Here is a 24,206-nt window from a genome sequence, read left to right as displayed (position 1 = left end):
GCAAATCGCAGTTGCTCTCTGGGCTCTGCTGCATTGACTTTAATTAGCCAGGGGTAAAAGACCTGTAGTGGGGTATAGACCTTGGAAACTCCTTGAGTATGCAAGTATAGAATGGAACATTCCCCTGCCTGCAGAAAAAGTGTGAGACATAAGGTGCATTTTATCTCGAGAAGGGGGAGCCTCTGGATCCTTATGAGGCTTCCCTCGTCTCCCTCAGCCCATCTCCTGGCAGCCCTCAGTGACAATAATATTTACCTTTGTCTGCAGGCGCAGTAGTGGTTATCCGCTCAGGCTTCGGGGGAAATAGCAGGCCAGATCAGATCCGCTCTACACCACAGAAGACTCACACCGCAGGGAGGACCTGATCGGGTGCTCTTTCCGCCGAAGCCCAAGGGGAAGCTGATACTGCTCCTGCGCAAGGCTCCAACAAGCGGCGACAAGGTAATGTTTTGGGGAGCCAGCATTGGATCTCCTTTAGTGAGGAAGAAGCTTCCCGATCCTGAGGTAATAGGGCACTTTGTCTCTTCAGGTACACTTTAATTCTATTTAATTTCACTCCTTGCCCTGCACAGTGTCCCATATGCCTCAGCTTAAAGCAAAACTTTTTTTTTTCATTGACCAAAATGTTTATTATGTAGAAAAGAGCAGTAGAAAAGGATATACAAACATATACAAGCAGTAGTAATAACTGTAGGGTACATAGTTAATTTACAGAATCTCGTAGAATCTTATAACAAGGTAAACACAGTATAGAATATATGGAGAAGGCTTAACATAAGAGTATACTATATGAAACATACCCAGAGGCCATATCTTAAGTAAATCTAAGGTGTATGGTAAAAGAAGATGAGAGGTGTTAAAACTGGAGAGTAAGAGAAGAGTACGTCTCCACTTGTTTGTTGAAAGGAGTTCTCAAGAGAAAAGTGAGGTAGCCATACAGAAGAGCAGGAGGCGTTAGGCATTAGCTTGTAAGGTTTATGTGGATAAGCTAACGAGCATATCAGTTGACGTTATTCATCCATCTATCCCAAAGTTTGTTAAATTTAGATGGGCAGCCCCTATGTTGATATACTAATTTTTTAAGAGGAAGAACATTTTTAACCTTAACTTTCCAGTCGAGAATCGTAGGGATAATAGGGGATAGCCATCTAAAAGCTATACACAATTTAAGCATGAATAAGGTTTCCAGTAAGAAATATTTGTCAAACTTGTTTGTCTTGGTTATATATATTAAGGATACAGCTTTTAATGTCTAAGGAGGCCGGGGATCCCATAGTGTCGTGTAGGAAGTTCACAGCTTGTTTCCATAGGTCAGCTATTGGGGGACAAAGCCATATTAGATGTAGAAAGGAAGGGTCGGGCTGTGCACATTTGGGGCATGAGTTTGGAGTGTTCTGAGAGTATTGTGAAATGCGGCTGGGGGTGAGGTAGCTTTGGTGAATTATGTAGAGTTGGGACAGGCGGTCTCTAATACAGGGGGATACATGTCGAGTGGCGGTCAGACAGTCTTCCCATTCTTCCTCATCTATTTGAATATCTGGTTGCAACCATTTTTCTTTGGATTTTTCCACTATTGGGCCTGAGATCTGTTCATTGAGTACATTATATAAGGTACCAATATGGTGAGGGAGTGGGCCATCTTTAAGGAAGTCCATAAGGGTTGAGTTTTCAGTGAGTGGGAGTCCGTTGGGAAATTGGAAACCCAGGGCATGCTTCAGCTGTAGGTACATATAGTGGAATTGCAGAGGTAACGAATAACGACCTTGAAGGTCCGCATAGGGGAGAAGGGTTGAATGCTTAATTATTTGACCCAGGTAGTGGATACCCTTGTCTGCCCAACAGCTGGTATTGTTAAGTTTGAGTAGTTCGGGAAGTTTGGGGTTTTGCCAGAGGGGTGTATAAAATTCCCAGACCGGAGAGGACATTAATCTACCTGCAGTGCGCCAGATTTTTGAGGCTTGGAGAAGGATCGTGTTTGGTGGAGTTTGAGAGATTCGGGTGCCCTTTAGCAGAGCAACGGGTAGGTTATTGGAGCTATCTGTGGAGGAGAAACCCAGTAAATCTGGGGATTGCAGGAAGTTTGTTACGAACCAGTGGGCTAGCTGTTCTAACTGGGAGGCAATATAGTACAAAAAGGGGGATGGTAAAGCTATTCCACCCAAAGAGGTGGGACATTGTAGTATCGCATGCCTGAGTTTGGCCCGGGATTTATTCCATACTATTGATAGGAAGAGGGATCTGATTTTATTGAAGAAGAACAAAGGCAAATGTACAGGTGAGTTGTGTGGTATGTAAAGGATTTTAGGCATGAGGACCATTTTAAGCAAGTTAGTTCGGCCCATGACGGATAAGGGCAATTTTGTCCAGGACAGTTTGTGTTGAGTGAGTGGTAGTAAGGGAACGACGTTGTCCTGGTAGTATTTAGCTGCTGAGGCTTGGACCACTACTCCAAGATACTTGAAAGAAGTGACTACTTGAAGGGGACATGGTAGCGAGGAGGCCGAGATCTCCCGATCATCCAGGGGGAGTATGGCAGATTTGTTCCAATTTATTGATAAACGTGAGTATTCTCCCATCTCAGTGATCAATTCAAAGGCTATGTTAAGAGAGTTATGGGGGTCTGCCAGGTATAAAATCGTGTCATCAGCGTATTGGCTGATTTTCGCCTCGGTGGTGCCAATTTTAAGGCCTACTATTCGTGGATCTGCTCGGATCTTACATGCTAGAGGTTCGGCAGAAAGAGCATATAGTAAGGGGGAAAGGGGGCAGCCTTGCCTAGTACCCCTACTTATAGGAAAGGGGTCTGAAATATTAGAGTTGGTGCAGATTTGGGCCATGGGGTTTGTATATGGAGGATTTGCACCCATTTAATGAAATTATCGCCGAACCCAAACCTGGAAAGTGTGGCTAGTAATAACGGCCATGCTACGGCATCAAATGCCTTAGCGGCGTCCAGAGAAACCACTACTCTGTTGCCTTTGTTGATGTGGTTGGCTTGGAGATTTGCGTATAGTCTCCTAATATTAATAGAGGTTTTTTTGCCGGGCATAAAGCCAGTTTGGTCGTTATGGATAAGGGATAGAATGACTTTGCTCAGTCTTGCAGCAAGTATTTTAGCTAAAATTTTGACGTCAGTTGGAAGTAAGGAGATAGGCCGGTAGGAGTCACATAGTGATAAGTCCTTTCCAGGCTTGGGAATCAGTATAATAAGAGCGGTGCACATGGAGGCCGGAAGAGCGCCCTGTTCAAATGCAGATTGGAAGGTTTGGAGGAGAGGGGTGGAGATAATTTCAGAAAATCTCTTAAGGACTTCACTAGGAATACCGTCTATTCCAGGGGCCTTTTTGTTAGGGAGCGAGTGGACAGCAGTTTCTAATTCCTCTAAGGAGATGGGGGCATCCAGTAGTTCCACTTGATCTGGGGTGAGACGGGGAAGGGAAATTTCAGACAAGAAGATCTCGGCCTCCTCGCATGTAAAGTTGGATTTAGCAGTGTATAGGTCTTGAAAATAAGCGGCAAAGCACCTGTTAATTGGTACTGGACCCGTAATTATTGAGGACATTGTGTCCTTAATGTTGCTGATGCAGCCTGTGGAGCTTCTGCTTCTAGCCATCCTGGCAAGTATTGTACCGTTTTTTTCACCCTGTTCATAGAATGTTTGTTTGTAGAAAAAGGCTTTAGCCTGTGCTTTTCCCTTTAATATACGGGAAAGTTGGGCTTGTTCCCTTTTCCAGGCACTTTTGTTCACCTAAGAGGGATCTGACGTATAGGTTTGTTCTAGTATGAGGATATTGGCCTGGAGTTCAGAGATAGATTTGTTTCTTTTTTTAAAGTGTGACACCGCACTAATGAGACTTCGCAGGTAGGGTTTAAAGGTATTCCAGACAAGTGCTTTGTCGCCTTCCTCCCTGTGTATGTAAAAAAATATGTCAGTTTATCAATCAACCAATCATCCGAGGTGAACAGAGATAACCAAAAAGGGGTAAATTTCCAGGTAAATTGCATGGGTGAATCATCCCAAGATATTGTCATACAGATTGGAGAGTGATCGGATACTATACGGGGAAGAAACTCCGAGGACAGTATTACTGGCAGTAAATTCTTGGAGACAAAAAAATAGTCCAGTCTGGATAAAGTATTGTGGGAGGCTGAAAAGCATGAATATTGTTTAGATGTGGGGTGTAAATGTCTCCATACATCAACCAAGGACATCTCAGACATTAGATGGGCAAAGGCAGTTGATTTGTTCAATGCAGCAGGAAATCTGTCCATAGCAGGGTTACAAACCGTGTTAAAATCGCCCACCCAAATGGTGGGACATAAGGGTAGTGCTGATGTAAAGGCCAGACCTTCTTTTAGGAGTAGTGAGGAATAAGGAAGGGGGGGGGATAAAGAAGGTAAGTAAAGATATAGGTTTGTTATAGAGCAGACCATATAAAAAAATCTGCCGTATTGATCAATTTTGACAGTGTGACTGGAAAGGGACAGATTTCCTGATGAGAACCGACAACCCCCTAGAATATTGAGAGAATTCTGAGTGGTATGCCTTGCCCACCCACTGTCTTTCCAATGTTTTGGATTTGCTACCGGTAATATGTGTTTCAATTAAAACGAGGATATCTGGCTTCTTCTTGTTCAAATAATTCAAGGCAGTGGAGCGCTTAATAGAATCATTTAATCCTCTCACATTCCAGCATATTATATTTAAGCTATTAGTACTTGGGGCCATCTGGTGGGCTGAGTGGGTATGTGGAGAAAACATAAGGGTAAAGAGAAGGAGAAAGGGTATACATCATTTTAAAGCTATATTGGGACTGTGTTGTGAAGAACAAGAACATTCTTGTATGGTCAATGAGTAAATTAAAAAGCAACAACATAACTGACAAAAACAAACCCAGGTAAACACCCTGCTTCACTATAACAGCTTCAAGAAAGCCCTCAAAACTCACCTTTTCACTCTGGCCTACTACCCCTCACAAGTGCTCTAAACCTACAGCTGAACTCTGGTCCCCTACCATTCGTGTCCTTACCTCTCCCTCTAGATTGTAAGCCTTTGGGCAGGGTCCTCCTCCTTTTGTGTCCTACCTGATCTGGCACCTCCATTACTGTGAACCCATGCCATGCATTTGAGTGAACCTAACTTGCCTAATCTCCATGCTTCATCCAGTGACTGACTAAGCATTACCTTGTACTAATACTGTGCTGTGTGATCTGGTTTTCTTGTATTCCTGTATTGTCATATTGCTGTTTGTCACCCCTAAATATTGTCTGTAACCTAAATTAATGTTCAGCGCTGCGTAATATGTTGGCGCTTTATAAATACAATAAATAATAATAATAATAATAATAATAGTGAAGCTTAGACCCAATCGTGAACACGCGCCAGGTCAAGTGAGTCGGCCGGGGCAAAATAGCTCTCCAACCGGCTCACAAGTATGAACCAGCACGTAACTTATTCTCAACACAGATATGAACGGATTTAAAGTGGGGTGGTGGTAGGACGGTGTAAAGCAGAACCGTCCAGTGTGTATTAACATCATTATTAACAGCAATTACGTTTCAATTTCACGGAGGATTATCCCTGTAATTTATGCCATTTATACTAGATACACAGCATACAGTGGAGGAAATAATTATTTGACCGCTCACTGATTTTGTAAGTTTGTCCAATGACAAAGAAATGAAAAGTCTCAGAACAGTATCATTTCAATGGTAGGTTTATTTTAACAGTGGCAGATAGCACATCAAAAGGAAAATCGAAAAAATAAACTTAAATAAAAGATAGCAACTGATTTGCATTTCATTGAGTGAAATAAGTTTTTGAACCCCTACCAACCATTAAGAGTTCTGGCTCCCACAGAGTGGTTAGACACTTCTACTCAATTAGTCACCCTCATTTAGGACACCTGTCTTAACTAGTCACCTGTATAAAATACACCTGTCCACAGAATCAATCAAGCAGACTCCAAACTCTCCAACATGGGAAAGACCAAGAGCTGTCCAAGGATGTCAGACAAAATTGTAGACCTGGGAGAGAAGGTGACAACTGTTGGTGCGATTGTTCGAAAATGGAAGGAGCACAAAATGACCATCAATCGACCTCGCTCTGGGGCTCCACGCAAGATCTCACCTCGTGGGGTGTCAATGGTTCTGAGAAAGGTGAAAAAGCATCCTAGAACTACACGGGAGGAGTTAGTGAATGACCTCAAATTAGCAGGGACCACAGTCACCAAGAAAACCATTGGAAACACATTATTATTATTATTTAGTATTTATATAGCGCCGACATATTACGCAGCGCTGTACAGTGTATATATATATATATATATATATATATATATATTGTCTTGTCACTAACTGTCCCTCAAAGGAGCTCACAATCTAATCCCTACCATTGCCATATGTCTATATTATGTAGTGTAAGTACTGCAGTCTAGGGCCAATTTTTAGGGGGAGCCAATTAACTTATCTGTATGTTTTTGGAATGTGGGAGGAAACCGGAGTGCCAGGAGGAAACCCACGCATAAACGGAGAGAACATACAAACTCTTTGCAGATAGTGCCCTGGCTGGGATTCGAACCAGGGACCCAGCGCTGCAAGGCGAGAGAGCTAACCACTACGCCACCGTGCTGCACGATCATTACATCGCAATGGATTAAAATCCTGCAGGGCTCGCAAGGTCCCCCTGCTCAAGAAGGCACATGTGCAGGCCCGTCTGAAGTTTGCCAATGAACACATGAATGATTCTGTGAGTGACTGGGAGAAGGTGCTGTGGTCTGATGAGACCAAAATAGAGCTCTTTGGCATTAACTCAACTCGCTGTGTTTGGAGGAAGAAAAAATGCTGCCTATGACCCCCAAAACACTGTCCCCACCGTCAAGCATGGGGGTGGAAACATTTTGCTTTGGGGGTGTTTTTCTGCTAAGGGCACAGGACAACTTAATCGCATTAACGGGAAAATGGACGGAGCCATGTATCGTGAAATCCTGAACGACAACATCCTTCCCTCTGCCAGAAAACTGAAAATGGGTCATGGATGGGTGTTCCAGCACGACAATGACCCAAAACATACAGCAAAGGCAACAAAGGAGTGCCTCAAGAAGAAGCACATTAAGGTCATGGAGTGGCCTAGTCAGTCTCCGGACCTCAATCCAATAGAAAACCTATGGAGGGAGCTCAAGCTCAGAGTTGCACAGATACAGCCTCGGAACCTTAGGGATTTAGAGATGATCTGCAAAGAGGAGTGGACCAACATTCCTCCTAAAATGTGTGCAAACTTGGTCATCAATTACAAGAAACGTTTGACCTCTGTGCTTGCAAACAAGGGTTTTTCCACAAAGTATTAAGTCTTTTATTGTTAGAGGGTTCAAAAAAGTTATTTCACTCAATGAAATGCAAATCAGTTGCTATCTTTTATTTAAGGTTATTTTTTCGATTTTCCTTTTGATGTGCTATCTGCCACTGTTAAAATAAACCTACCATTGAAATGATACTGTTCTGAGACTTTTCATTTCTTTGTCATTGAACAAACTTACAAAATCAGTGAGGGGTCAAATAATTATTTCCTCCACTGTATATATATTGTGACTGATAAGTATTAGCATAGCCAACGGTAATATGTTTTGTATAGGGGGGGACAGTCCGGTAGGGAAAGGAGTAAAACATTTCTATAAGGAAAGCAGTACGTATAATAACATTGTTCCAAAGGTTAAGGGAGACTATTATGAACTTTAACTTGCGTGTCTCAAATCCGGGTGCGAAGCAGCGGTAATCCGCAGCTACTGAGCAGTTTTCCAATGTGCAGTCTTTGTTCGGAAGAGTAAGAGTAAGCACGTACGATCGTACGGGAAACGGTATAAAATCATGCTTACGAAGGCGAGCAGTTAAGCCTTCACCGGTGCTGAGGAGAGTCGGAGGCAAAAGTACCATGTGGGCAGATAGAGGGCCGAAGCCTAGGGGGAGCGAAGAAATAAAGTACAGTACCTCAGCGCTGCGGCGAGGAGCGCCAAATGCTTTTATTACGATTGTCCACCCAGGTGAGAATATCTTCAGGATCGGTGAAAAAGTGAGATTTCCCATCCGCAAGGATCCTAAGACGAGCCGGGTATAGCATGGCGTAATTGAGTTGAAGGTCTCGTAGTTTACGTTTGGCTGTAGCAAACTTGGCCCTTTGTTTCTGCACCTCCGTGGTGAAATCGTGATAAAATGAAATCGTGGTGCTTTCATATGTAATGGCGCCCTTTTCGCGCGCAGCGCGCATAACTGCATCTCGGTCGCGATAGTTTAAAAGTTTAAAAATAAAGGTACGGGGTGGCTGACCTGGAGCTGGGATTTTGGGGGAGATCCTATGGGCCCGTTCAACCACAAAGACGTGGGAGAAGATTTCGCTGCCAAAGAGGGACTTCAGCAGCTCCTCTGTGAACTGCTCCGGGGGGGTTGCCCTCGGCCCTCTCAGGTAGGCCCACGATTCTTACGTTGGAGCGCCTTTGGCGGTTTTCTTGATCTTCCTGACGGTCCGCTGTGGATTTTGCAGCCTTTTGAGCCTGGCCTATCTCCTTCAGAAGCGGGCGTTCTGTGTCTTCCAAGTCGCTGATGCGTTTTTCGGACACGCACACTCGATACTTCAGGGCACCCAAGTCTTGCCGTAGAAAGGTAACATCCGCCCGGACTGAGCCCAATGTGGTAGTGATAGCGGCTAAACTGGCTTGGCAGTCTGTGATGGCTGTGAGCACTTGTGCCAGAGTAGGTGTTGCCTGTTCGGATTCCAGGGACTCCGGATTTTCCTCATCGAGGGCTGGGGATGGTGGCGTATCCGCGCCATCTTGGTTCCCGCGGCGGAATTTCTCCAGCTTGGCAGCAGCTGTGGAAACTCGGGGGGTCACCATGCCTAAGTATAGTAGGTTCAGTGGATCTTCAGTGGCTTTTAGGGAAAAGTTGGAAGATGTAATGTGCAGTCAGGATAACTGTAAAGGACTAGCTGGACGGGAGCTCACTCGACACGCGTCCTCACGCCATGAGCTTACGGCCACGCCCCCCCCCCCCAGCTTAAAGCAAAACTTAAGTGAAAATAAACATAGGAGATAATGAATTGTATGTGTAGTACAGCTAATGCTTGGGATACACTGTACGTTTCTGTACCGTGTATCAACCAGCTGATCTGGCCCGATCAAGCCGCTCGACCCTCGCCTGCTCGATCCCCTCTGGCGGACAATGGCAGGGAATCGAGCGCTGATAAGGAAGCGCCGGCGGGGACGAGCGGTAATCGATCCGCGCGGACGAGCGGGGATGCAGCTGGGGTCGATCCGGCGGCTAATCGACCCGCTGGTCGACCCGTGTATTCCCGGCATAAGAAATAAAACAATAGTAGCAAAAAAGTCTCCTATTGTTTTCCAGTACAGGAAGAGTTTACAAACTTCGGTTATCTATGTGCTGCAATCACTCAAAAACGCCTTGACTGATTTGTACAAAACTTGGTATAAACATTACTTACTACCTGGGATGATATGTTCTGGGGGTCTCAGGGGCCCCCTCTGGCTGTTTATGGTTCCTCCCAGGTGTGCAATCAGATTTCACCCATCCATTTCAATGGAAAAAAATGTAAAAAGCTGCCATTCTCACAGATCTAAAGCCTGAGTCTCCAAACTTGCACAGATGGTCACTTGGTGACCAAGGTTACAAATGCAGGAAAAGTGGGTGGAGCATAAAACAGCCAATCAAATTTCAGCCGTTTATTTGACTCTGACTCCTATTTTAAATGGGAAAATGTAAACTGCAGCCATTCATAGACTGTTAATCACAGGGTTTTCAAACTTGGCACACTTGGTCACGGAGTGACTGGGATTAATGTTCAGGAAAGTGGGTGGAGCCTACAACTGATAATCACAATTCGCCTATTGATTTTCAAGGGGAATATTCAAACATTCTGCCATGACAGAGACATCAAACCTGGTACAGTCGGTCACTAAGTCACTGGGATTGAAATTCACTCAAGGGGCGGAGTCAATCAGCTTTATTTGCTGGATAATCTGCTTCCATTCGCACATTTTTGATGCCAGGAACCCGAAAGCTCACAAACTTGGTAAATGAGTGACTGTGTGCCAATGTTATAAAAAAAGAAAAAAAAAAGTCACTGTTGGAAAATGTAAATTACAGACATTCTTACACTATTAATGGCAGAGTTCTCATACTTGGCACAGTTGGTTACTGAGTGACTAGGATTAATATTCTGGATAGTGGGTGGGGCCTTCAGCCAATCAAACAGCCAATCAGAATGCACCTATTGATTTTCAAGGGGAATATTTAAATTGCTGCCATATTTACACTGTTAATGGAAGAGGCCCCAAACCTGCTACAGTCAATGGGAAAATGTAAATTGATTCTAAGGGCCCCAAAGCTCACAAACTTGTGCACTGAGTGTGTTAAGGTTAGATAAATTGGGCAAAGCCAAATACAAACCCGGGCAACGCCGGGTCTTCCCCTAGTGTGTGTGTGAGTGTGTATGTGTGTGTGTGTGTGTGTGTGTGTGTGTGTGTGTGTGTGTATACAGTACAGACCAAAAGTTTGGACACACCTTCTCATTCAAAGAGTTTTTTTTTTTATTTTCATGACTATGAACATTGTAGATTCACACTGAAGGCATCCAAACTATGAATTAACACATGTGGAAGTATAGTACATAACCAAAAAGTGTGAAACAACTGAAAATGTCATATTCTAGGTTCTTCAAAGTAGTCACCTTTTGCTTTGATTACTGCGTTGCACACTTTTGCCATTCTCTTGATGAGCTTCAAGAGCTAGTCACCTGAAATGTTTTTCACTTCACAAGTGTGCTCTGTCAGGTTTAAAAAGTGGGATTTCTTGCCTTATAAATGTGGTTGGGACCATCAGTTGCGTTGTGAAGAAGTCAGGTGGATACACAGCTGATAGTCCTACTGAATAGATTATATTATGGCAAGAAAAAAGCAGCAAAGTAAAGAAAAACTAGTCGCCATCATTACTTTAAGAAATGAAGGTCAGTCAGTCCGAAAAATTGGGAAAATTTTGAAAGTGTCCCCAAGTGCAGTCTCAAAAAACATCAAACACTACAAAGAAACTGGCTCACATGCGGACCGCCCCAGGAAAGGAAGACCAAGAGTCACCTCTGCTGCGGAGAATAAGTTCATCTGAGTCACCAGCCTCAGAAGTCAGAAATTGCAGGTTAACAGCAGCTCAGATTAGAGACCAGGTCAATGCCACTCAGAGTTCCAGCAGCAGACACATTTCTAGAACAACTGTTAATGAGGAGACTGTGTGAATCAGGCCTTCATGGTAGAATATCTGCTAGGAAACCACTGTTAAGGACAGGCAACAAGCAGAAGAGACTTGTTTGGGATAAAGAACACAAGGAATGGACATTAGACCAGTGGAAATCTGTGCTTTGGTCTGATGAGTCCAAATCTGAGATCTTTGGTTCCAACCACCGTGTCTTTGTGAGATGCAGAAAAGGTGAACAGAATGGACTCTACATGCCTGGTTCCCACCGTGAAGCATGGAGGAGGAGGTGTGATGGTGTGGGGGTGCTTTGCTGGTGACACGGTTGGGGATTTATTCAAAATTGAAGGCATACTGAACCAGCATGGCTACCACAGCATCTTGCAGCGGCATGCTATTCCATCCGGTTTGCGTTTAGTTGGACCATCATTTATTTTGCAACTGGACAATGGCCCAAAACACAACAGGCTGTGTAAGGGCTATTTGACCAGGAAGGAGAGTGATGGGGTGCTGCGCCAGATGACCTTGCCTCCACAGTCACCAGACCTGAACCCAATCGAGATGTTTTAGGGCAGGGGTAGGGAACCTTGGCTCTCCAGCTGTGATAAAACTACAAATCGAAGCATGCATTTGCCTTTATTAATCATGAGTGTGACTGTTTAGGGTGAGCTGGACCGCAGAGTGAAGGCAAACGGGCCAACAAGTGCTAAACATCTCTGGGAACTCCTTCAAGACTGTTGGAAGACCATTTCAGGTGACTACCTCTTGAAGCTCATCAAAAGAATCCCAAGAGTGTGCAAAGCAGTAATCAAAGCAAAAGGTGACTACTTTGAAGGACTTAGAATATGACATATTTTCATTATGTACTATACTTCCACATGTGTTCATTCATAGCTTCATAGTCATGAAAAAGAAAACACGCACGCACGCACGCACGCACGCACGCACGCACGCACGCACACACACACACACACACACACACACACACACACACACACACACACACTGCTGCTGCTGCTGCTGCTGCCCATAATTATTCATCCATAATTATTCATACCCCTGGCAAATGTTTACTTAGAGATTCAGAGACAAACGAAAGTACCGCTCTGATACTTACCCGGGGCTTCCTTCTGCCCCATAAACATGTCTAAGTCCTACGCCGCCCTCCTGCAGTCTGTAGTTCAGCCGCGGTGAGCCCCGGTAACAGGCTCAATGACGTCAGTCCGGGTCTACTGCACATGCGCAGTAGACCCTGACTGGCATCGACTGAGCCTGGTAACGGAGCTCACCACGGCTGAACGGGAGGAAGCCCCAGGTGAGTATCAGAGCTGTACTTTTGTTCGTCTCTTTTAAAGTTACTTCTATTCAACCAGCAAGTCCTTTTTTGACGGGAAATGACATAGGTGTCTCCCAAAAGATAATAAGACTATGTACAAGAGGAATTATTGTGGAAAAAACATTTCTCAACTTTTATTTACATTTGAGCAAAAAGTGTCCATTCCAAAATTATTCACACCCTTCTCAACAATCGATATAAAAGCCTTTATTAGCTATTACAGCAATCAAACGTTTCCTATAATTGCAGATCAGCTTTTTGCATGTCTCCTGTTAATCTTTATCAATGAGCTCCAAATCTTTCAGGTTGGAGGGTGCCATCACTCTGATCTTTAGCTCCCTCTACAGATTCTCAATTTGATTCAGGTCAGGTCTTTGGCGGGCCACTCCAAAACGTTAATCTTGTTGTCTGTTAACCATTTCTTCACCACTTTTGCTGTGTGTTTTGGGTCATAGTCATGCTGAAATGTCCATTGCCAAGTTTCTCTGCAGACTACCTGATGATGTTGTTGAGAATCCTCATGTATTACTCTTTTTTTTCAGTGTGCCGTTACTGTGATTAGGTTCCCTGGTCCATTGGCTGAAAAAAAAACAACCCCAAAGCATTAGATTCCTACCACCATATTTGACAGTGGGGATGGTGTTCTTTGGGTTGAAGGATTCTCCTTTTTTTACGCCAAATGAAAAAAACATCATTGTGCCCAAACAATTCAATTTTTGTTTCACAGAAGATCAGAAGTCTTTTTCTTTGTCCAGATGAGCATTTGCAAAGGCCAAGCAAGCTTTTGTATGCCTTATCTGGAGAAGTGGTGTTGTCCTTGTTCTGCGTCAGTGGAACCCAGCAGTGTGCAGTGTCCATTGGATTGTCTGCCTTGAGACATTGCCACCAGCAGAGCCCAGATTCACCAGGATGGCCTTGGTGGTGATCCTTGGATTCTTTTTCACCTCTCTCACTATCCTTCTGGCCAGCACAGGTGTCACTTTTGGCTTCCGACCACGTCCTCTGAGATTTTCCACAGAGCGGAAAACCTAGTATTTTTTAATAATACTCTGCACTGTAGCCACTGGAACTGGGAAACATTTAGAAATGGCCTTGTAGCCCTTTGCTGACTTGTGAGCAGCCACAATGCACAGCCGCAGGTCCTCACTGAGCTCCTTTGTCTTAGCCATGACTGTCCACAAACCAACTGCAGAGAGCTGCTGTTTTTCACCTGTTGAATTGATTAAAACAGCTGTTCCCATTTAATCAGGGTAATTAGGATGGTTTAGAACAGCTTGGACTATTTGGAATGGTACAGAAGTTTGGATTTTCCCACAGACTGTGACAGTTTGTGAAGGGTATGAATAATGTTGGGCGGGACACTTTTTGCTCAAATGTAAGTAATGCCTTTTGTACACCTATGAAATTTCCTATCAAAAAATTACTTGCTGTTTGAATAAAAATTACTTTAATCCATGACTGATCGACGACGCGGCGGGAGGAGGCCCTAGAGCTGCACAGCCGCAATTGCGTCTATGCGGACTGCGCAGCCGCGGCCATCTATGGCGGCCATATTGAGGGAGGAATTTCAACCCGACCCGTTCGGAGGAGTCGGGACCCGACTGGGGGGGGGCTATTCTACCAGGGAGCAAGGCGGAATGAATGGGAGGGTGTGGAAGGCGTCCTTCATACATCCAGAATTTAAAAAGGTATTTCACTTTTTTTAAAGGGGAACTTCAGCCTAAACAAACATACTGTCATTAAGTTACATTAGTTCAGGGCCGTTTTTTGGGGCGTGCGGTACGTGCAACTGCCCAGGGTGCAGTGCAGCAGGGGGCCGAAGGGGGGTGCTGGCAGAAGTACAGACCAATAGAAAGACGGTGACACGCAGTGCAGCCTAGCCCAAGAAGACCAGCGTGATCACCGCTCTGCACTCCTCCTGGGCGTCCTGTTGCCTTGCCAGCCGTGCCCAACGTCAAGTGAAAACCACATGACCAATGTGTGGTGACACTGACGTACAGTAGGGGTACTGCAGGTGTCAGGGCGCCCTGGAAGGAGACGACTTGCCATGGACCACGTGTGTTTCCCTGACTGGATCCCTGCTGCATCCTCGTTCCTGGATGATGTGTGGCAACAGAGGCAGCTGCAGGAGCCACCCCCGGTCAGTAGTTTGCTCAACTCCTTATCTATCTGACCTGTCACTGTGCTCTCCTCCCGTTATGACTGCTGTCAGTGAGAAGGGGGGAGGCTCAGGTTCCTGCTGGCTGCCATTATGACTGATAGTGTGGTCGCTGGTCGGGCAGGGGGCTCTTAAGTGCAGGGAAGCTGGGTGGCAGGGAATGACTCTCCTGGTGGAAGAGCGGTGGGCAGAGCAAACACACAGCTGCAGGCATGACACTTGCCTGCAGCTCATCTCTGACAGCCTGGCCTTGGATAACTTCCTGAAGAGTGTCCCAGGCAGCTTCTTCCTTCTCCCCTCCCCTCCAAGAGTCCGAGTCCAAAGCATGGTGTCGGGGGAAGGGGAGAGTGTTCAGCCAAACGGACAGGATGTGTCTGTGTCTGCTGCCTGTGTCCCCCTGGCCTGCATGCTGTGAGTACTTGTCCTGCTCCTCTGTCCTGACAACCCCTTCCCCACCCCACAGCATTAGGGGGCCCATTTATTCCCTTCTCAAGGTACCACTGCTCCCAGCAAGCCCCACTCCCCTTTGTATAAAGGTACCAGTGCTCCCAGCAAGCCCCCCTCCCCTCTGTATAAAGGTACCACTGCTCCCAGCAAGCCCCCTCCCCTTTGTATAAAGGTACCACTGCTCCCAGCAACCCCCTCTCCCCTTTGTATAAAGGTACCACTGCTCCCAGCAAGCCCCCTCCCCTTTGTATAAAGGTACCACTGCTCCCAGCAAGCCCCCCTCCCCTTTGTATAAAGGTACCACTGCTCCCAGCAAGCCCCCCTCCCCTCTGTATAAAGGTACCACTGCTCCCAGCAAGCCCCCCTCCCCTCTGTATAAAGATACCACTGCTCCCAGCAAGCCCCGCTCCCCTTTGTATAAAGATACCACTGCTCCTAGCAAGCTCCCCTCTGTATAAAGGTACCAGTGCTCCCAGCAAGCCCCCCTCCCCTCTGTATAAAGGTACCACTGCTCCCGGCAAGCCCCCTCCCCTTTGTATAAAGGTACCAGTGCTCCCAGCAAGCCCCCCTCCCCTTTGTATAAAAGTACCACTGCTCCCAGCAAGCCCCCCTCCCCTTTGTATAAAGGTACCAGTGCTCCCAGCAAGCCCCCCTCCCCTCTGTATAAAGGTACCTCTGCTCCCAGCAAACCCCCCTCCCCTCTGTATAAAGGTACCACTGCTCCCAGCAAGCCCCCCTCCCCTCTGTATAAAGGTACCACTGCTCCCAGCAAGCCCCCCTCCCCTCTGTATAAAGGTACCTCTGCTCCCAGCAAACCCCCCTCCCCTCTGTATAAAGGTACCACTGCTCCCAGCAAGCCCCCCTCCCCTCTGTATAAAGGTACCACTGCTCCCAGCAAGCCCCCCTCCCCTTTGTATAAAGGTACCACTGCTCCCAGCAAGCCCCCCTCCCCTTTGTATAAAGGTACCACTGCTCCCAGCAAGCCCCCCTCCCCTTTGTATAAAGGTACCACTGCTCCCAGCAAGCCCCCCTTCTACAGAGGTACCACAGCTCCCAGCCTATACAGATACTACAGCTGCCAGCATTTCCCTCCCTTCTGTAGAGGTATCAAAGCTCCCAGCAAGCCCCTTCCCTCCCCCTTATAGAGGCATTACAGCTCCTAGCATGCTCCTCCACAGAGGCACCACAGGTCCCAGCATGCACCTTCCTTCTCTAGAGGCACCACAGATCCCAGCATGCCCCTTCTCCTCCATATAGTATTGTGATTTCCCTTAGGGCCCCAGAGCCGACTGGCGAACCCCCCTGGTCTCCCAGTGAATAGTGGTCCCTTGGAGCTTCTGAGTATTCGTAGCAGAGCACACAGACACCTGTCTGGATGGTGCGCTCCTCTGCAAGTTTTTCGCTTTTCACCTTCACATGCACCTCATTTCTGACACCACTGGAGTATGTTCATGCCGTCAGGTCAGATGAGGCGCCCACGAGGATGAAGCACATAGAGGAGCAAGCCAGCCGGACAGGACAGTGCGCTCCACTGAAAATGTTCTGCAGGGGACCACAATTCACATTGGGCAGCCATCTATTGAGGCCCTAGGGACAATTCAATACTATATGGGAACTGTGGTACCTCTATTGAAGAGGATGAGCATGCTGGGAGCTGTGGTGTCTCTGTGGAAGCAAAATGCATGCTGGAAACTGTGGTACTTACCGTATTTGTTGCCGTATAAGACGCACTTTCTCCTCCAAAAATGGGGAGAAAAAGTCCCTGCGTCTTATACGGCAAAGGCAGGGAATCCCCGACTTAATAACGCCCGCCGATACGTCGGGGATTCCCTGCCTTTCTGTGCCTGCCTTCCTCCCCCCTGCCTGAGTCTCTTGGCCCCCCATAGAGTGTCAATAGCGGCGGCAACTTACCTTTGGCAGGCTCCCGCGCTGATCCTAGATGATTGCGCTGCCCCCCGCTAGCCTCCTCTGCCTCCCCCCTGCTTATCTGCCCCCCCCCCCCCCCCCGGGTGTAGCAATAAGTAGCGGTAGCTTACCTCCGCAGTGCGCCCGCGATGACTGCATGCGCGTCATCAGTTCAAGCCGGTCACTAGAGCGAGAAGTGCCTGGAAGACGGACGTCTGCAGTCATCGCGGGCGCACTGCGGAGGTAAGCTACCGCTACTTAATGCTACACCCGGGGGGGGGGGGGCCAGATAAGCAGGGGGAAGGCAGAGGAGGCTAGCGGGGGGCAGCGCAATCATCTAGGATCAGCGCGGGAGCCTGCCAAAGGTAAGTTGCCGCCGCTATTGACACTCTATGGGGGGGCCAAGAGACTCAGGCAAGGGGGGCAAATGAGGACACATGGGGCACCGGATGACATATGGGGGCACCGGAGCACACATGAGGGGGCACAGCAAGACACATGGGGGCACATGAGCACACACAGGACACATGGGGGGGCACAGGAGAACATATAGGGACACATGGGGGGCACAGGAGGACACATGGGGGGCACAGAAGGACACATGGGGGGCACATGAGGACACATGGAGGGCACATGAGGACACATGGGGGGCACATGAGGACACAGGAGGGCACAGGAGGACACATGGGGGGCACATGAGGGCACACAGGAGGACACATGGGAGGCACAGAAGGACACGGGGGCACATGAGGACACATGGGGGGCACATTAGGACACACAGGAGGACACATGGGGGCACATGAGGACACATGGGGGGCACATTAGGACACACAGGAGGACACATGGGGGGCACAGGAGGACACATGGGGGCACAGGAGGACACACAGAAGGACACATGAGGATATGGGGGGCACAGGAGCACACATGAGGACACACAGGACGACATGTACAAGACGCTCCTGGAATATGGATGCACCAGGTTTAGTATATTTTTTTCCCTGGTTTTTGCCCTCTAAACCTGGGTGCGTCTTATATTCCGGAGCGTCTTATACGGCGCGAAATACGGTATATAATGGAGGTAGGGCTTGCTGGGAGCTATGGTGCCTCAATGGAAGGGCAGGATAGTCCAGGGGTTTCCTGTATCTTCCTTTCAGAACGCAAACGAGCGTGGGCGAATGTATCTGTACTGGGCATGCACAAGCCAGGTCCGCACATGCCCAGTAAAATGAAGTGCTTGTGCACAGAGTAAAAAAGCTTTGCACAAGTGCTTTAGGGCCTGTACGCACTAGTGCGCTTCTGTCCGCTTTTCAGCAACACGTAACAATCCGTAACATTGATGTGCTGATAAAAAACGGACAGAAGTGCACTTAAGTGCAGCTGGCAGCATTTTAGCTTTTTTTTATGGCCGGGGGGGGGGGGGGGGGGGGGGGGATACTCACCCTGGGAGCAGTTTAATCTAGAAACTGCACTGCATTAGTTATATTAATTAGAATAGATAGGTAATATAATCTCTTACTCGCCCTGTTTTAAAAGAAAAGGCAAATGTTTGTGATTCATGGGGGCTGCCATCTTTGTCATGGGGGCAGCCATCTTTTTGGTTGAAAGGAGGTGACAGAGAGCAGGAGACAAAGTTCCAACTGTCCTGTGTTCTGATCACCCCTCCCAGCTGCGTACCCTAGACTTCAAATGTCAAATTCAAAGTGTAAGAAAAAAAAATTTGCACCAAAACAGCAGAACGAAATCCCATCATGCTTTGCACAGCATCAGGGGAAAAATGCCCGGGCAGTTTTCTACTGTGCAGCTAAAAATGAGGCTTGTATAAGAGAAACAAAGTTCTGATGCTGTGAAACTGTTAAAGAAACACCAGGCCTTTTCAGTGCTGCTGAGTCGATTTTTAGTCTGGAGGTTCACTTTAAGCATCTTCAGCTCGTAAGTCCTTTAAGTAAAAAATTGCCAGGGGTATGCATAACTATGGGCAAGAAAAAGTCTCTCTCTCTCTCGCTCTCTCTCGCTCTCTCTATAGATATATATATATATATATATATATATATATATATATATATATAGATATATATATAGATATATATATAGATATATATATAGATATATATATAGATATATATATAGATATATATAGATATATATAGATATCTATCTATATAGATATCTATCTATATAGATATAGATATCTATCTATATAGATATATAGATATATATATATATATATATATATATATATATATATATATATATATACATATATATATATATATATATATACATATATATATATATATATATATACATATATATACATATATATATATACATATATATACATATATATATATATATATATATATATATATATATATATATATATATATATATATATATATATATTATAGACTCTCTTTCTTTGCTACTAATGTTCTATTTATTATCCCTACTACACATGCAATTCATTAATTCATTATATCATAAGTTTGTTTCCGTATTAAGAAAAAAATCGCATTTCATTTCACTTCTTGCCTTGCACAGTGCCTACCACCTTTACCGAATTGATGCATTACATCACAAATCCATTAAAAATATGCCCCATATACCTCCGCTTAACAATGACACAGACATTAAAAAACACTAACCTCTCTTATATTTCATTTTACTCCTTGCCCTGCACAGTGCCACCACCTATACGCTTTCCAATTCCTATCCTACATATGCACTGTATGATATCAAAATACAGAACAAAATGTGAAAATTGCCGAGTCTTACACTAGATGTACAAATCAGTGCTGGGTTCACAATCCACAAATTTCATAAACCATATATAATGAAACATTACTCACAAGGACTTACAAGGTGAAAACTTAAAACTGTCCTTACTTACCTGGGGTGCCTTCCAGCCCCTAGAAGTCACTTGGGTCCCTCGCTGCAGCTCAGGTCCTCCTCAGTTTCCTGCTGGCCGCCTGTAAGGATCGCGACCCATTGGCAGGTTGGCAGTTATGCGCGGGCGCACCCACATCACCTTCGCAGAAGTGCCGACCCGTCGATCGGTCACGATCCTCACAGGCGGTTAGCGGATCGCCAGTTGTCCCACTGGCTGCCTGTAAAGATTGCTGACCCATCGCGCTTCCCGGCGCTTCCCTTGCATGCAAGCGAGTGTGCTTCCCTGATGGGCGACAGCCGTCAAGTGTGTATGCACTTTATTGATGCACATCCACACTGCTACTATGTCCCTGCTATTTGGACACTCATGGACACGTCTCTCATCCAATACTGACTAATTATTTACCTTAGCCTACATGACAAAATGCACACCCGCTGGCTCTACAATGAAAATGGTATCTCCTTATCTTCTGTGCCTCAAATACCCTGTCTCAAATTAAACAATTTATGGGCAAATAGACCGAGATAGTTCTCTCTGATTGAATATGATCAAAGAGAGATCTGTTGCTTGCCCACACTCTAGCAGACTGATTTCTAAGAGATTTCAGCATGAAATCCCATTCATCTTCCAACTTGCCACTGGGCTTCTGATGTTAAAGAGAGAATGTAAAAAAAACAAACCCTGGGAGATACCTCCGTAGGGGGATGCCTAATGAGGCTTCCCCCATCCTCTTCACCCTTCAGGATCCAGCGATGGCAGCCCCCAAACACCAGCGAGGTAAATATTTTCCTACTGCGATCCTGCTCAGGTGCAGTAGCGGCCTTCCGATTGAGCTGAGGCGGAAATAGTTGAGCCTGATCGGGCCCGCTCTACTGCGCCGGAGCCGGGAAGCTAAATATTGCAGACACTACTGCGCCACAGCCGACAGGCTTGTCGGCTGTATTTCAGGGGCTGTCAGCTCTAGATCCCCGAGGCTTAGGAGGATGGGGGAAGCCTCATTAGGATCCAGAGGCTTCCCCCTCCTGAGGTAAGTATCTCCTAGGGTTTTTTATTTATTTATTTTTTTACACATCCTCTTTAAGCACCTGGCGCATGTGTGAAGTCACACACGTGCTGCATGCTTTACAGAAGCCCAGCAGCAAGGCGGAAAATGAATGGGAACCACAACGGGAGACAGCAAACAGTGAAAGTAATTAATAAATGCATGGGCGGGGGGAGCACATTCACATGAAGGCAAACAGAAACGGTGGTTCCATCGTGTTTGTCGCTCATTCTGATATTGCACAACGTTACCACTGCACACCCGATCGAGCCTTTCGGCCCGACATCTTGCAGTATGTCCGATCGATGCATTCAACCAATTTTGGGCCGATCGTTAATCTGACATGCTTGTAGCTACACGGATTTGCATCTGATTTGATAATTATCGAAGCGGGTGCTCGATTGGCCACCAAGTTGAGTGATGTATTGGCACCTTTAGTCTCAGGCTGGAGAGTTCAGCTGTACTACTGCTCATTGTTTCAAAATAACCTGCAATTTTTACTGACTTTCAAACCAAACTTTTAAAGGATACCTGACGTGAGAGGGATATGGACGCTGCCATATTTATTTCCTTTTAAGCAATACCCGTTTTCTGGCTATCCTGCTGATCCTCTGCCTGCCATGCAGCAGATTAGGTGTTTCTGACATTTTTTTTTCAAATCCGACAAGATTAGCTGCATGCTTGTTTCTGGTGGGATTCAGATACTACTGTAGCCAAATAGATCAGCAGAATATGAAAAGATAGAAGATCGAGAGCCCAATATAGTGTAGTACGTATTAGTAGGGGATGAGAGGTAATGAAAAGTAAGTAATATACTCACAAACCAGGGTTGCCTCTGAAGCAACCACTGTACAAGGCAGGTGGGGAGAACAAGCCTGTCCCCACTCAGGAGTAAAACGTCGCTCTCTGTGGATAGAGGAAATTGTAGGGTAGAACACCCTTCCACCAAGGGTGGATTTCTAGATGCGTAAAAGTAAACAGAGGCGCCGAAAGTATAAAAATAGATAAAAAGTTAAAAATGTTTTGGTTGCGGTGGTGGACCGCTAACCACAAACCGACAACAAGGCTGTTGACATTCAAAAAATGTATACACAATTTATTCATTCAAAAGCTCCCAGTAAATAGTCGCAACGCGTTTCACGGGCAGAGCCCGCTTCCTCAGGCAATAAGGGACTGGAGCAACAACACTGAAAATGACAGAGATACATAGCAGGCATCAGCATACTGTGTGTGGTACAATTGTATAGGTACAGCAAATTACATACATACATAAATAGTATTTCTAGTAAAAATAGTGTTAACACAAATAGGCTATCATTGAACTGTCTAATATTGCACTTAACCCTGTATCAAAACATGTATGCAATGTATGTCCAGATATTTGTATTTGTAACAGTGCATATTTTCACCAGGAGGGTATACTTGTGGGCTGTGCTTACTTAGTAGGGAATTGTGCTGCTCAGTGGTAAAGTCATTTCTATGCTAGGTGGAAAGACTAGTGTGTTAGATAGTGCCCAGGGGGTTAAAGATGTAATTAAGTTGCAATAGGTGGACGGGAGTATCAACTTACCAGCGTGAAGTCTAGATGATGCTTGGCACCTCTGTGCCGATATAGCGTGTGTGCAGGGTATATGAGGAGAATATGGGAGGAGCTGGTGAGCGTGAGGGGGGTGGGTCAACACGGGGAGTGAAGTGAGGTTGCTGAAAATGATTGGCCAATGCGGAGAGGCCGGGCTGGAACCTGGATGCGCGCGCTGCGTCGTTTAGGAAGCGCCAATGCGCGCAATGGATTGTGGGGCGAGTGGCACGTGGCAATGTGTTAGTACGCATGCGCGCACTCTGTTTATGCGGAAAGTGTGGAACGCATGACACACTTCCGCATGTCGGGTGGATACGCCGGAAGAGGGGAAGGGAAAGTGTGAAATGAAGGGCAGGTTGCCCATACTTGTAACAATTACAGGCTTCGTGTAAAAAAGAGTGTCATTGTGGTACAATAGTTGTTCTGAAAGGATCTTAATCGTAATCCCACACTTTTACATTTTCAAGTTGTGTTATATACAATAAAGAGCGCTGGTGCCCCCCAGTGGACAAGATTCATAAACACTCTGTAAAATAAATGCATTTGGCAATACATTCAATGCTGCATTGTAAGAGACAATTTTAGCCAATGTCATATCAGTTATATAAAATTGATTCTAAAGGTTTAGAACCATTCCTATTCAGAACATATGAACTTATAAAACTATAGGTCTCTGAGCAAAAATTGTCATACCTTTGGGTACACTTGTCACATTTCTACCCTATCATGGGTATCATAACCAGTGTTCTGATCACTACAGCCATACTGAAAACTGTCTACGTTTATGTGACCTTCTGGATAAAAATTATAAAACATACAATATAAAATATAATAATATATAGAAAACAATAGAAAACACCGACAAAAGTATACAGTACACTTTGATTTAAAAAAATCGGTGACTATTAAACGCATAAACAGAGTGCGCGCATGCGTACTAACACATTGCCACGTGCCACTCGCCCCACAATCCATTGCGCGCATTGGCGCTTCCTAAACGACGCAGCGCGCGCATCCAGGTTCCAGCCCGGCCTCTCCGCATTGGCCAATCATTTTCAGCAACCTCACTTCACTCCCCGTGTTGACCCACCCCCCTCACGCTCACCAGCTCCTCCCATATTCTCCTCATATACCCTGCACACACGCTATATCGGCACAGAGGTGCCAAGCATCATCTAGACTTCACGCTGGTAAGTTGATACTCCCGTCCACCTATTGCAACTTAATTACATCTTTAACCCCCTGGGCACTATCTAACACACTAGTCTTTCCACCTAGCATAGAAATGACTTTACCACTGAGCAGCACAATTCCCTACTAAGTAAGCACAGCCCACAAGTATACCCTCCTGGTGAAAATATGCACTGTTACAAATACAAATATCTGGACATACATTGCATACATGTTTTGATACAGGGTTAAGTGCAATATTAGACAGTTCAATGATAGCCTATTTGTGTTAACACTATTTTTACTAGAAATACTATTTATGTATGTATGTAATTTGCTGTACCTATACAATTGTACCACACACAGTATGCTGATGCCTGCTATGTATCTCTGTCATTTTCAGTGTTGTTGCTCCAGTCCCTTATTGCC

The 24,206-nt window shown here is 45.8% G+C and overlaps 1 protein-coding gene across 1 annotated transcript in view; it reads left to right on the top strand.

Annotated features, from left to right (window-relative positions):
• The window catches only part of DDX47 (DEAD-box helicase 47), a 403,902-nt gene that overhangs the window by 366,526 nt on the left and 13,170 nt on the right, over nt 1-24,206 (top strand). The window lies entirely within an intron of this gene.

Source organism: Hyperolius riggenbachi, chromosome 6 (assembly GCF_040937935.1).
Source record: "Hyperolius riggenbachi isolate aHypRig1 chromosome 6, aHypRig1.pri, whole genome shotgun sequence".
Classification (NCBI taxonomy): Eukaryota; Metazoa; Chordata; class Amphibia; order Anura; family Hyperoliidae; genus Hyperolius; species Hyperolius riggenbachi.
Note: the sequence above shows the minus strand (reverse complement) of the source record. Positions and strands in the feature narration are given on the sequence as shown.